The following is a 14,923-nucleotide window of genomic DNA, read 5'->3' as shown; positions in this document are numbered from 1 at the left end:
GTAGATATTGAACCTAGACCTCTAGTGGTTGTTTCTATTTATGCTCCCAATGATGATCAAATGACATTTTATAAAAATTTACACCAAATAATAATAGATTTAGCTATTGATAATGTATTGATAATAGGTGACTTCAATGCTATCGCGAATAGACAATTAGACCACTCAGGAGGGGGAGGTAATAAAAAAAGGGGAAAAGGCAAAAAAACAAGAAGAAATTTGCTACCTAGCACTTTTCAAAAAATGAAAGCGGAATTATTACTAAGCGACATTTGGAGGGAAAGACACCCTCACAAAAGGCAATTTACCTTTTACTCCAATCCTCACAAAATTTGGACGAGAATTGACATGTTATGGGCACCAAAAACGGTGGCAGAACAAATAAGAGAGGTCGAGATAGACGTTAATACATGGGCTGATCACAACCCAATAGTGGTCTATATGACGATGAATAATAAACAGAACAACTGGCGGATGAATAGGTATATATTAAATGATAAGAAATATAAGGATTGGATTGAAAAGGAATTAAAAATATTTTTTGAAATTAATAAAACATCAGACACTACTCCACAGAACTTATGGGATACAGTTAAAGCGTATATAAGAGGTTTAACAATATCCTATACAGCAAAACACAATAAGGAAAAGAAATTAGAGTACTTACAATTAACAAACGAACTAAAACAATTAGAATCCTTATCGCAGCAACACATTAAGAACAGAGATCTAAAGACAGAAATAAATGTGATTAAACATAAAATTAGAGTTATAGAACAAAACCAATTAACTGAAAAGATCAAAAGAGCAAAGCAACAATATTTTGAACATGCAAATAAACCTGGCAGATGGCTAGCGTATAAACTTAGAAAACAGAGTCAATCAAAATTAATCCAAAAATTAGAAGATAAAGATGGTAAAATAAAATATGATACAGAAGGTAAGGCAGACATTGTGTATAATTTTTATAAAGAATTATATGCTAAAGATCATGTTATTGAAGATGAAGTTTTTAACTATTTAGAGGCTTCAAATTTACCACAAATAACAGAAGATCAACAGGCCACCATGGATGGACCAATAACAATGGAGGAACTCCTAATAACAATTAAAAAACAGAAAAGCAACAAGGCCACAGGCCCAGATGCCATACCTGCAGAATGGTACAAGATAGACAATGAAACAATAAGAAACCATATGTTAGAAACTTTTAATTTATGTAGACTTGAGGGAAAAATCCCCAAATCTTGGTCAGAATCACTGACAACCTTAATACATAAACAGGGTACAGAACCAGAAAAAATTAAAAACTATAGGCCTATATCATTATTAAATGTAGATTATAAGATCTTTATTGCCATTTACGCAGAGAGACTCAAAAGAGTTATAAATGGAATAATACACCAAGACCAAAATGGGTTTCTTCCAGGGAGACAAATTAAAAATAATATTAGAACTGTAATAAATATACTAGAGTACTATGAACAACACCCAGACAAGACGGCATCTCTAATGTTTCTGGACGCTCAAAAGGCCTTCGACAACGTTAATTGGATATTTATAAAAATGCAATTAAATAAAATGAGATTTGGCCCAAAATTTGTTAACCTAATAGATACCATATATTCAAAACAAACAACGAATATAATATTGAATAACAGTCAATTACCAATACTTGACATAAATAAGGGAGTTCGCCAAGGATGCCCTATATCACCATTGTTATTTATTATGACCCTTGAAACCCTATTAATTAAAATAAGAGCGGACCCCAAAATAAAAGGTTTAACCGTAGGAGATGAAACCTACAAACTCCAGGCCTTTGCAGACGATCTAATGTTTATAATTGAAGAACCGACTACAACAGTTCCTACCTTACTACAAACCATTGAACAATATGGAAACGTAGCAGGTTTAAAGATAAACAAAAGCAAAACACATTACTTGACCAAAAATATGAATAAAACACTAGAAACTAAATTAGAAAGTATTTCTGGAATAAAGACTGTAAAAAAGGTAAAATATTTAGGAATAAATTTAACAGCGAAAACAATAACATTAAAAAATGATAATTATATGAAATTACTAGCAGAAATTAAAAAAGACTTAGCAATGTGGAATAATTTGAAAATATCTTTCTTAGGAAGAATTGCAACAATTAAGATGAACATTTTACCCAAGGTCTTATTTCTTTTTCAGGTAATACCAATAAACCCAGGGGGTATCTTTTTAAAAACTTTAACAAACTTAGTTAAAAAATTTATATGGCAAGGTAAAAAAGCAAGGATAAAAATGAATTGTTTAGAAGATATTAAAGAAAGGAGGATTTGGCCTTCCAAATTGGAAACTATATTATCAGGCCGCTGCATTAACATGGCTTAGAGATTGGATAATCTTAGATAATAAAAGAACACTTGACCTTTAATGCTTGGATGGCACGCATTTTTATGGTATGATAAGGACAAAAACCATTCATATTTTAAAAGGCATACATTAAGGAAATACTTATTAGAAGTATGGAAAGACATAAAGAAGAATCATTTCTTAAGCATCCCAGATTGGTTAGCTCCTTTAGAAGCAATAACGCATCCAAAGTCTATAAAGGACAAGAAAATGACTTATAGATATAAAGAACTATTAAATGATCAGATGAAGCTTAAATCTAGAATTGAACTACAAGAAGGGATAATAATAGATTGGTGGCACTACGCCCAGATCCGATCTAGATATCAGAAGGATAAAACTCTTTACATTTTTAATAAAAGTAAGAATCCTTTAACTACTTTAATAACCACTAACTCAACAAAAATGATAGGTAAAATATATAAACTACTTATTGCTCATAAAAATATAGAGTTGACTTTAAAAGATACTATGATAAGATGGTGTAGAAATATTGGTAAGGAAATAGATATAGACACATAGGAGAAAGTGTGGATTAATAATTGGAAAATGACTAAATCAGTTTCTCTAAAAGAAAACCAAATCAAAATGTTTTATAGATGGCATCTCCCACCAAATAGGATAGCAAAAATGTTTCCCAAAACATCCCCAATATGCTGGAAATGTAAGAAGGATATAGGAACTTATTATCATCAATGGTGGACATGTGGCAAAGCAAAAATATATTGGAAGATGATTGAAAAAATATTAAAAGAAATAATAAAGCAAGATATAGATAATACCCCGGAATTTTACTTATTAGGTGTCACAAACCAGATCTATAAGAAAGAAATTTTTTATTTAATTATACACATATTAACTGCGGCTAGAATAATATATGCGCAAAACTGGAAAGGGGAGGAAATCCCCAAGGAAGAAGAGGTTATAGCTAAGATATTAGATTGCGCTGAAATGGATATGATGACAAGAAGATTAAACGATCAAGAGGATACTAAATTTTATGAAACATGGAACAATGTTTACAAATGGATAGATAAGAAAAAATAAGATATATCTCTAGTGGTTGTTTTTTTTATCTTTTTTTTTTGTATTAGTTTTTACCTAGGTGATAATAATATTAATATTAGTTTAAAAGGACTTTTTGATGATTATGATATAGTAATGTATGTATAAGTATAAGCAACATACCAAGATTTTCGAAGTATAATAGTTGAATTTAGTTTTACTGTTTGGACTGAAGGTTTGATACTACTTTACTATAGTAATTAGGATTATATTAAAGGTATTTTTTCTTTGGTAATTATGTTACACTAACCCTACCTAACACCCATATTAAGATTTGTAAACTTTAACTCAAATTTATTAATTTTTTTTTCTATATAATAGTTAACATATATTTAATTATGTATTCTTTTTCTATATTTGAATGTATACTTTCATAAGAAGCGGGGGAAACACACCCCCACTTTATGTTCATTGTTTGTATGTATTTGTTTGTTTTTTATGAAAAATAATAAAAAAAATTGAAAAAAAAAAAGAAAAAAAAATCTACTTTTTAAATTGAATTTTAATTTTATTATCCGATATCTTTATTATTAATGCATTATTAATATCAAAAAGCCATGATGCGGTTTGATACATCAAAGGACTGGGGGAGCAATCTTGAAAGGCAAGGAGGGTGGGGGCAATTCTAATCTCTGGGGGGAGTTTGTTCCAGAGGGCCGGGGCCGCCACAGAGAAGGTCCCGCCATCACATTCACCCTGCTATGCCTGATTCAGCATTGTTAATTATAGAAAACTGCCCTCCGGTGGTCACGTATGGCGGACACAAAAAGAAATCTACTTTTTAAATTGGATTTTAATTTTATTATCCTATATCTTTATTATTAATGCCTTATTATTATTAACAAGCCATGATGCGGTTTGCTACATCAAAGGAATGGGGGAGCAATCCTGAAAGGCAAGGAGGGTGAGGGCAATTCTAATCTCTGGGGAGAGTTTGTTCCAGAGGGCCGGGGCCGCCACAGAGAAGGTCCCGCCATCACATTCACCCTGCTATGCCTGATTCAGCATTGTTAATGATAGAAAACTGCCCTCCTGTGGTCACGTATTGCAGACACAAAAAGAAATCTACCTTTTAAATTGGATTTTAATTTTATTATCCGATATCTTTATTATTAATGCCTTATTAATATTAACAAGCCATGATGCGGTTTGCTACATCAAAGGAATGAGGGAGCAATCCTGAAAGGCAAGGAGGGTGGGGGCAATTCTAATCTCTGGGGGGAGTTTGTTCCAGAGGGCCGGGGCCGCCACAGAGAAGGTCCCGCCATCACATTCACCCTGCTTTGCCTGATTCAGCATTTATTTATTTATTTATTACTTAGATTTGTATGCCGCCCCTCTCCGAAGACTCGGGGCGGCTCACAACGTGTAAAAAACAAATCATAAGCAATCAGACAAATTTAAAATATTTAAATATTTAAAAAACCCCATATGCTAACAGTCACACACACAGACATACCATGCATAAATTAAACGTGCCCAGGGGGAGATGTTTCAGTTCCCCCATGCCTGACGGCAAAGGTGGGTTTTAAGGAGTTTACGGAAGGCAGGAAGAGTAGGGGCAGTTCTAATCTCCGGGGGGAGTTGGTTCCAGAGAGTCGGTGCCGCCACAGAGAAGGCTCTTCCCCTGGGGCCCGCCAACCGACATTGTTTAGTTGACGGGACCCGGAGAAGGCCCACTCTGTGGGACCTAATCGGTCGCTGGGATTCGTGCGGCAGGAGGCGGTCTCGGAGATATTCTGGTCCGATGCCATGAAGGGCTTTAAAGGTCATAACCAACACTTTGAATTGTGACCGGAAATTGATCGGCAACCAATACAGACTGCGGAGTGATGGTGAAACATGGGCATACCTAGGTAGGCCCATGACTGCTCTCGCAGCTGCATTTTGCACGATCTGAAGTTTCCGAACACTTTTCAAAGGTAGCCCCATGTAGAGAGCATTACAGTAGTCGAACCTCGAGGTGATGAGGGCATGAGTGACTGTGAGCAATGAGTCCCGGTCCAGATAGGGCCGCAACTGGTGCACCAGGCGAACCTGGGCAAACGCCCCCCTCGCCACAGCTGAAAGATGTTGTTCTAATGTGAGCTGTGGATCGAGGAGGACGCCCAAGTTGCGGACCCTCTCTGAGGGGGTCAATAATTCCCCCCCCAGGGTGATGGACGGACAGATGGGATTGTCCTTGGGAGGCAGAACCCACAGCCACTCCGTCTTATCCGGGTTGAGCTTGAGTCTGTTGACACCCATCCAGGCCCCAACAGCCTCCAGGCACCGGCACATCACTTCCACCGCTTCGTTGACTGGGCATGGGGTGGAGATGTAAAGCATTGTTAATGATAGAACACTGCCCTCCTGTGGTCACGTATTGCGGACACAAAAAGAAATCTACTTTTTAAATTGGATTTTAATTTTATTATCCGATATCTTTATTATTAATGCCTTATCAACAAGCCATGATGCGGTTTGATACATCAAAGGAATGGGGGAACAATCCTGAAAGGCAAGGAGGGTGGGGGCAATTCTAATCTCTGGGGGGAGTTGGTTCCAGAAGGCCGGGGCCGCCACAGAGAAGGTCCCGCCATCACATTAAGCCTGCTATGCCTGATTCAGCATTGTTAATGATAGAAAACTGCCCTCCGGTGGTCACGTCCGGTATTGCGGACGCAAAAAGAAATCTATTGGATTTTACTTTTATTATCCGATATCTTTATTATTAATGCGTTATTAATATCAACAAGCCATGATGCGGTTTGATACATCAAAGGAATGGGGGAGCAATCCTGAAAGGCAAGGAGGGTGGGGGCAATTCTAATCTCTGGGGGGAGTTGGTTCCAGAGGGCCGGGGCCGCCACAGAGAAGGTCCCGCCATCACATTCACCCTGCTATGCCTGATTCAGCATTGTTAATGATAGAAAATTGCCCTCCGGTGGTCACGTATTGCGGACACAAAAAGAAATCTACTTTTTAAATTGGATTTTAATTTTATTATCCGATATCTTTATAATTAATGCCTTATTAATATCAAAAAGCCATGATGCGGTTCGATACATCAAAGGAATGGGGGAGCAATCCTGAAAGGCAGGGAGGGTGGGGGCAATTCAAATCTCTGGGGGGAGTTTGTTCCACATGGCCGGGGCCGCCACAGAGAAGGTCCCGCCATCACATTCACCCTGCTATGCCTGATTCAGCATTGTTAATGATAGAAAACTGCCCTCCGGTGGTCACGTATTGCGGACACAAAAAGAAATCTACTTTTTAAATTGAATTTTAATTTTATTATCCGATATCTTTATTATTAATGCATTATTAATATCAAAAAGCCATGATGCGGTTTGATATATCAAAGGACTGGGGGAGCAATCCTGAAAGGCAAGGAGGGTGGGGGCAATTCTAATCTCTGGGGGGAGTTTGTTCCAGAGGGCCGGGGCCGCCACAGAGAAGGTCCCGCCATCACATTCACCCTGCTATGCCTGATTCAGCATTGTTAATGATAGAAAACTGCCCTCCGGCGGTCACGTATGGCGGACACAAAAAGAAATCTACTTTTTAAATTGGATTTTAATTTTATTATCCTATATCTTTATTATTAATGCCTTATTATTATTAACAAGCCATGATGCGGTTTGCTACATCAAAGGAATGGGGGAGCAATCCTGAAAGGCAAGGAGGGTGAGGGCAATTCTAATCTCTGGGGAGAGTTTATTCCAGAGGGCCGGGGCCGCCACAGAGAAGGTCCCGCCATCACATTCACCCTGCTATGCCTGATTCAGCATTGTTAATGATAGAAAACTGCCCTCCTGTGGTCACGTATTGCAGACACAAAAAGAAATCTACCTTTTAAATTGGATTTTAATTTTATTATCCGATATCTTTATTATTAATGCCTTATTAATATCAACAAGCCATGATGCGGTTTGATACATCAAAGGAATGGGGGAGCAACCTTGAAAGGCAAGGAGGGTGGGGGCAATTCTAATCTCTGGGGGGAGTTGGTTCCAGAGGGCCTGGGCCGCCACAGAGAAGGTCCCGCCATCCCATTAACCCTGCTATGCCTGATTCAGTATTGTTAATTATAGAAAACTGCCCTCCGGCGGTCACGTATTGCGGACACAAAAAGAAATCTACTTTTTAAATTGGATTTTAATTTTATTATCCTATATCTTTATTATTAATGCCTTATTAATATTAACAAGCCATGATGCGGTTTGCTACATCAAAGGAATGAGGGAGCAATCCTGAAAGGCAAGGAGGGTGGGGGCAATTCTAATCTCTGGGGGGAGTTTGTTCCAGAGGGCCGGGGCCGCCACAGAGAAGGTCCCGCCATCACATTCACCCTGCTTTGCCTGATTCAGCATTGTTAATGATAGAAAACTGCCCTCCTGTGGTCACGTATTGCGGACACAAAAAGAAATCTACTTTTTAAATTGGATTTTAATTTTATTATCCGATATCTTTATTATTAATGCCTTATTAATATCAACAAGCCATGATGCGGTTTGATACATCAAAGTAATGGGGGAACAATCCTGAAAGGCAAGGAGGGTGGGGGCAATTCTAATCTCTGGGGGGAGTTGGTTCCAGAAGGCCGGGGCCGCCACAGAGAAGGTCCCGCCATCAGATTAACCCTGCTATGCATGATTCAGCATTGTTAATGATAGAAAACTGCCCTCCGGTGGTCACGTCCGGTATTGCGGACGCAAAAAGAAATCTATTGGATTTTAATTTTATTAGCCGATATCTTTATTATTAATGCGTTATTAATATCAACAAGCCATGATGCGGTTTGATACATCAAAGGAATGGGGGAGCAATCCTGAAAGGCAGGGAGGGTGGGGGCAATTCAAATCTCTGGGGGGAGTTTGTTCCACATGGCCGGGGCCGCCACAGAGAAGGTCCCGCCATCACATTCACCCTGCTATGCCTGATTCAGCATTGTTAATGATAGAAAACTGCCCTCCGGTGGTCACGTATTGCGGACACCAAAAGAAATCTACTTTTTAAATTGAATTTTAATTTTATTATCCGATATCTTTATTATTAATGCATTATTAATATCAAAAAGCCATGATGCGGTTTGATACATCAAAGGACTGGGGGAGCAATCCTGAAAGGCAAGGAGGGTGGGGGCAATTCTAATCTCTGGGGGGAGTTTGTTCCAGAGGACCGGGGCCGCCACAGAGAAGGTCCCGCCATCACATTCACCCTGCTATGCCTGATTCAGCATTGTTAATTATAGAAAACTGCCCTCCGATGGTCACGTATGGCGGACACAAAAAGAAATCTACTTTTTAAATTGGATTTTAATTTTATTATCCTATATCTTTATTATTAATGCCTTATTATTATTAACAAGCCATGATGCGGTTTGCTACATCAAAGGAATGGGGGAGCAATCCTGAAAGGCAAGGAGGGTGAGGGCAATTCTAATCTCTGGGGAGAGTTTGTTCCAGAGGGCCGGGGCCGCCACAGAGAAGGTCCCGCCATCACATTCACCCTGCTATGCCTGATTCAGCATTGTTAATGATAGAAAACTGCCCTCCTGTGGTCACGTATTGCAGACACAAAAAGAAATCTACCTTTTAAATTGGATTTTAATTTTATTATCCGATATCTTTATTATTAATGCCTTATTAATATCAACAAGCCATGATGCGGTTTGATACATCAAAGGAATGGGGGAGCAACCTTGAAAGGCAAGGAGGGTGGGGGCAATTCTAATCTCTGGGGGGAGTTGGTTCCAGAGGGCCTGGGCCGCCACAGAGAAGGTCCCGCCATCACATTAACCCTGCTATGCCTGATTCAGCATTGTTAATTATAGAAAACTGCCCTCCGGCAGTCACGTATTGCGGACACAAAAAGAAATCTACTTTTTAAATTGGATTTTAATTTTATTATCCTATATCTTTATTATTAATGCGTTATTAATATCAACAAGCCATGATGCGGTTTGATACATCAAAGGAATGGGGGAGCAATCCTGAAAGGCAAGGAGGGTGGGGGCAATTCTAATCTCTGGGGGAAGTTTGTTCCAGAGGGCCGGGGCCGCCACAGAGAAGATCCCGCCATCACATTCACCCTGCTATGCCTGATTCAGCATTGTTAATGATAGAAAATTGCCCTCCGGTGGTCACGTATTGCGGACACAAAAAGAAATCTACTTTTTAGATTGAATTTTAATTTTATTATCCTATATCTTTATTATTAATGCCTTATTATTATTAACAAGCCATGATGCTATTTCCTACATCAAAGGATTGGGGGAGCAATCCTGAAAGGCAAGGAGGGTGGGGGCAATTCTAATCTCTGGGGGGAGTTGGTTCCAGAGGGCCGGGGCCGCCACAGAGAAGGTCCCGCCATCACATTCACCCTGCTATGCCTGATTCAGCATTGTTAATGATAGAAAACTGCCCTCCGGCGGTCACGTATTGCGGACACAAAAAGAAATCTACTTTTTAAATTGGATTTTAATTATATTATCCTATATCTTTATTATTAATGCCTTATTAATATTAACAAGCCATGATGCGGTTTGCTACATCAAAGGAATGAGGGAGCAATCCTGAAAGGCAAGGAGGGTGGGGGCAATTCTAATCTCTGGGGGGAGTTTGTTCCAGAGGGCCGGGGCCGCCACAGAGAAGGTCCCGCCATCACATTAACCCTGCTATGCCTGATTCAGCATTGTTAATGATAGAAAACTGCCCTCCGGTGGTCACGTCCGGTATTGCGGACGCAAAAAGAAATCTATTGGATTTTAATTTTATTAGCCGATATCTTTATTATTAATGCGTTATTAATATCAACAAGCCATGATGCGGTTTGATACATCAAAGGAATGGGGGAGCAATCCTGAAAGGCAGGGAGGGTGGGGGCAATTCAAATCTCTGGGGGGAGTTTGTTCCACATGGCCGGGGCCGCCACAGAGAAGGTCCCGCCATCACATTCACCCTGCTATGCCTGATTCAGCATTGTTAATGATAGAAAACTGCCCTCCGGTGGTCACGTATTGCGGACACCAAAAGAAATCTACTTTTTAAATTGAATTTTAATTTTATTATCCGATATCTTTATTATTAATGCATTATTAATATCAAAAAGCCATGATGCGGTTTGATACATCAAAGGACTGGGGGAGCAATCCTGAAAGGCAAGGAGGGTGGGGGCAATTCTAATCTCTGGGGGGAGTTTGTTCCAGAGGACCGGGGCCGCCACAGAGAAGGTCCCGCCATCACATTCACCCTGCTATGCCTGATTCAGCATTGTTAATTATAGAAAACTGCCCTCCGATGGTCACGTATGGCGGACACAAAAAGAAATCTACTTTTTAAATTGGATTTTAATTTTATTATCCTATATCTTTATTATTAATGCCTTATTATTATTAACAAGCCATGATGCGGTTTGCTACATCAAAGGAATGGGGGAGCAATCCTGAAAGGCAAGGAGGGTGAGGGCAATTCTAATCTCTGGGGAGAGTTTGTTCCAGAGGGCCGGGGCCGCCACAGAGAAGGTCCCGCCATCACATTCACCCTGCTATGCCTGATTCAGCATTGTTAATGATAGAAAACTGCCCTCCTGTGGTCACGTATTGCAGACACAAAAAGAAATCTACCTTTTAAATTGGATTTTAATTTTATTATCCGATATCTTTATTATTAATGCCTTATTAATATCAACAAGCCATGATGCGGTTTGATACATCAAAGGAATGGGGGAGCAACCTTGAAAGGCAAGGAGGGTGGGGGCAATTCTAATCTCTGGGGGGAGTTGGTTCCAGAGGGCCTGGGCCGCCACAGAGAAGGTCCCGCCATCACATTAACCCTGCTATGCCTGATTCAGCATTGTTAATTATAGAAAACTGCCCTCCGGCGGTCACGTATTGCGGACACAAAAAGAAATCTACTTTTTAAATTGGATTTTAATTTTATTATCCTATATCTTTATTATTAATGCGTTATTAATATCAACAAGCCATGATGCGGTTTGATACATCAAAGGAATGGGGGAGCAATCCTGAAAGGCAAGGAGGGTGGGGGCAATTCTAATCTCTGGGGGAAGTTTGTTCCAGAGGGCCGGGGCCGCCACAGAGAAGATCCCGCCATCACATTCACCCTGCTATGCCTGATTCAGCATTGTTAATGATAGAAAATTGCCCTCCGGTGGTCACGTATTGCGGACACAAAAAGAAATCTACTTTTTAGATTGAATTTTAATTTTATTATCCTATATCTTTATTATTAATGCCTTATTATTATTAACAAGCCATGATGCTATTTCCTACATCAAAGGATTGGGGGAGCAATCCTGAAAGGCAAGGAGGGTGGGGGCAATTCTAATCTCTGGGGGGAGTTGGTTCCAGAGGGCCGGGGCCGCCACAGAGAAGGTCCCGCCATCACATTCACCCTGCTATGCCTGATTCAGCATTGTTAATGATAGAAAACTGCCCTCCGGCGGTCACGTATTGCGGACACAAAAAGAAATCTACTTTTTAAATTGGATTTTAATTATATTATCCTATATCTTTATTATTAATGCCTTATTAATATTAACAAGCCATGATGCGGTTTGCTACATCAAAGGAATGAGGGAGCAATCCTGAAAGGCAAGGAGGGTGAGGGCAATTCTAATCTCTGGGGGGAGTTTGTTCCAGAGGGCCGGGGCCACCACAGAGAAGGTCCCGCCATCACATTCACCCTGCTATGCCTGATTCAGCATTGTTAATGATAGAAAACTGCCCTCCTGTGGTCACGTATTGCAGACAGAAAAAGAAATCTTCCTTTTAAATTGGATTTTAATTTTATTATCCGATATCTTTATTATTAATGCCTTATTAATATCAACAAGCCATGATGCGGTTTGATACATCAAAGGAATGGGGGAGCAACCTTGAAAGGCAAGGAGGGTGGGGGCAATTCTAATCTCTGGGGGGAGTTGGTTCCAGAGGGCCTGGGCCGCCACAGAGAAGGTCCCGCCATCACATTAACCCTGCTATGCCTGATTCAGCATTGTTAATTATAGAAAACTGCCCTCCGGCGGTCACGTATTGCGGACACAAAAAGAAATCTACTTTTTAAATTGGATTTTAATTTTATTATCCTATATCTTTATTATTAATGCCTTATTAATATTAACAAGCCATGATGCGGTTTGCTACATCAAAGGAATGAGGGAGCAATCCTGAAAGGCAAGGAGGGTGGGGGCAATTCTAATCTCTGGGGGGAGTTTGTTCCAGAGGGCCGGGGCCGCCACAGAGAAGGTCCCGCCATCACATTAACCCTGCTATGCCTGATTCAGCATTGTTAATTATAGAAAACTGCCCTCCGGCGGTCACGTATTGCGGACACAAAAAGAAATCTACTTTTTAAATTGGATTTTAATTTTATTATCCTATATCTTTATTATTAATGCGTTATTAATATCAACAAGCCATGATGCGGTTTGATACATCAAAGGAATGGGGGAGCAATCCTGAAAGGCAAGGAGGGTGGGGGCAATTCTAATCTCTGGGGGAAGTTTGTTCCAGAGGGCCGGGGCCGCCACAGAGAAGATCCCGTCATCACATTCACCCTGCTATGCCTGATTCAGCATTGTTAATGATAGAAAATTGCCCTCCGGTGGTCACGTATTGCGGACACAAAAAGAAATCTACTTTTTAGATTGAATTTTAATTTTATTATCCTATATCTTTATTATTAATGCCTTATTATTATTAACAAGCCATGATGCTATTTCCTACATCAAAGGATTGGGGGAGCAATCCTGAAAGGCAAGGAGGGTGGGGGCAATTCTAATCTCTGGGGGGAGTTGGTTCCAGAGGGCCGGGGCCGCCACAGAGAAGGTCCCGCCATCACATTCACCCTGCTATGCCTGATTCAGCATTGTTAATGATAGAAAACTGCCCTCCGGCGGTCACGTATTGCGGACACAAAAAGAAATCTACTTTTTAAATTGGATTTTAATTATATTATCCTATATCTTTATTATTAATGCCTTATTAATATTAACAAGCCATGATGCGGTTTGCTACATCAAAGGAATGAGGGAGCAATCCTGAAAGGCAAGGAGGGTGAGGGCAATTCTAATCTCTGGGGGGAGTTTGTTCCAGAGGGCCGGGGCCGCCACAGAGAAGGTCCCGCCATCACATTCACCCTGCTATGCCTGATTCAGCATTGTTAATGATAGAAAACTGCCCTCCTGTGGTCACGTATTGCAGACAGAAAAAGAAATCTTCCTTTTAAATTGGATTTTAATTTTATTATCCGATATCTTTATTATTAATGCCTTATTAATATCAACAAGCCATGATGCGGTTTGATACATCAAAGGAATGGGGGAGCAACCTTGAAAGGCAAGGAGGGTGGGGGCAATTCTAATCTCTGGGGGGAGTTGGTTCCAGAGGGCCTGGGCCGCCACAGAGAAGGTCCCGCCATCACATTAACCCTGCTATGCCTGATTCAGCATTGTTAATTATAGAAAACTGCCCTCCGGCGGTCACGTATTGCGGACACAAAAAGAAATCTACTTTTTAAATTGGATTTTAATTTTATTATCCTATATCTTTATTATTAATGCCTTATTAATATTAACAAGCCATGATGCGGTTTGCTACATCAAAGGAATGAGGGAGCAATCCTGAAAGGCAAGGAGGGTGGGGGCAATTCTAATCTCTGGGGGGAGTTTGTTCCAGAGGGCCGGGGCCGCCACAGAGAAGATCCCGCCATCACATTCACCCTGCTATGCCTGATTCAGCATTGTTAATGATAGAAAATTGCCCTCCGGTGGTCACGTATTGCGGACACAAAAAGAAATCTACTTTTTAGATTGAATTTTAATTTTATTATCCTATATCTTTATTATTAATGCCTTATTATTATTAACAAGCCATGATGCTATTTCCTACATCAAAGGATTGGGGGAGCAATCCTGAAAGGCAAGGAGGGTGGGGGCAATTCTAATCTCTGGGGGGAGTTGGTTCCAGAGGGCCGGGGCCGCCACAGAGAAGGTCCCGCCATCACATTCACCCTGCTATGCCTGATTCAACATTGTTAATGATAGAAAACTGCCCTCCGGCGGTCACGTATTGCGGACACAAAAAGAAATCTACTTTTTAAATTGGATTTTAATTATATTATCCTATATCTTTATTATTAATGCCTTATTAATATTAACAAGCCATGATGCGGTTTGCTACATCAAAGGAATGAGGGAGCAATCCTGAAAGGCAAGGAGGGTGAGGGCAATTCTAATCTCTGGGGGGAGTTTGTTCCAGAGGGCCGGGGCCGCCACAGAGAAGGTCCCGCCATCACATTCACCCTGCTATGCCTGATTCAGCATTGTTAATGATAGAAACCTGCCCTCCTGTGGTCACGTATTGCAGACACAAAAAGAAATCTACTTTTTAAATTGGATTTTAATTATATTATCCTATATCTTTATTATTAATGCCTTATTAATATCA

Source organism: Erythrolamprus reginae, chromosome 5 (genome assembly GCF_031021105.1).
Source record: "Erythrolamprus reginae isolate rEryReg1 chromosome 5, rEryReg1.hap1, whole genome shotgun sequence".
NCBI lineage: Eukaryota > Metazoa > Chordata > Lepidosauria > Squamata > Dipsadidae > Erythrolamprus > Erythrolamprus reginae.
Note: the sequence above shows the minus strand (reverse complement) of the source record.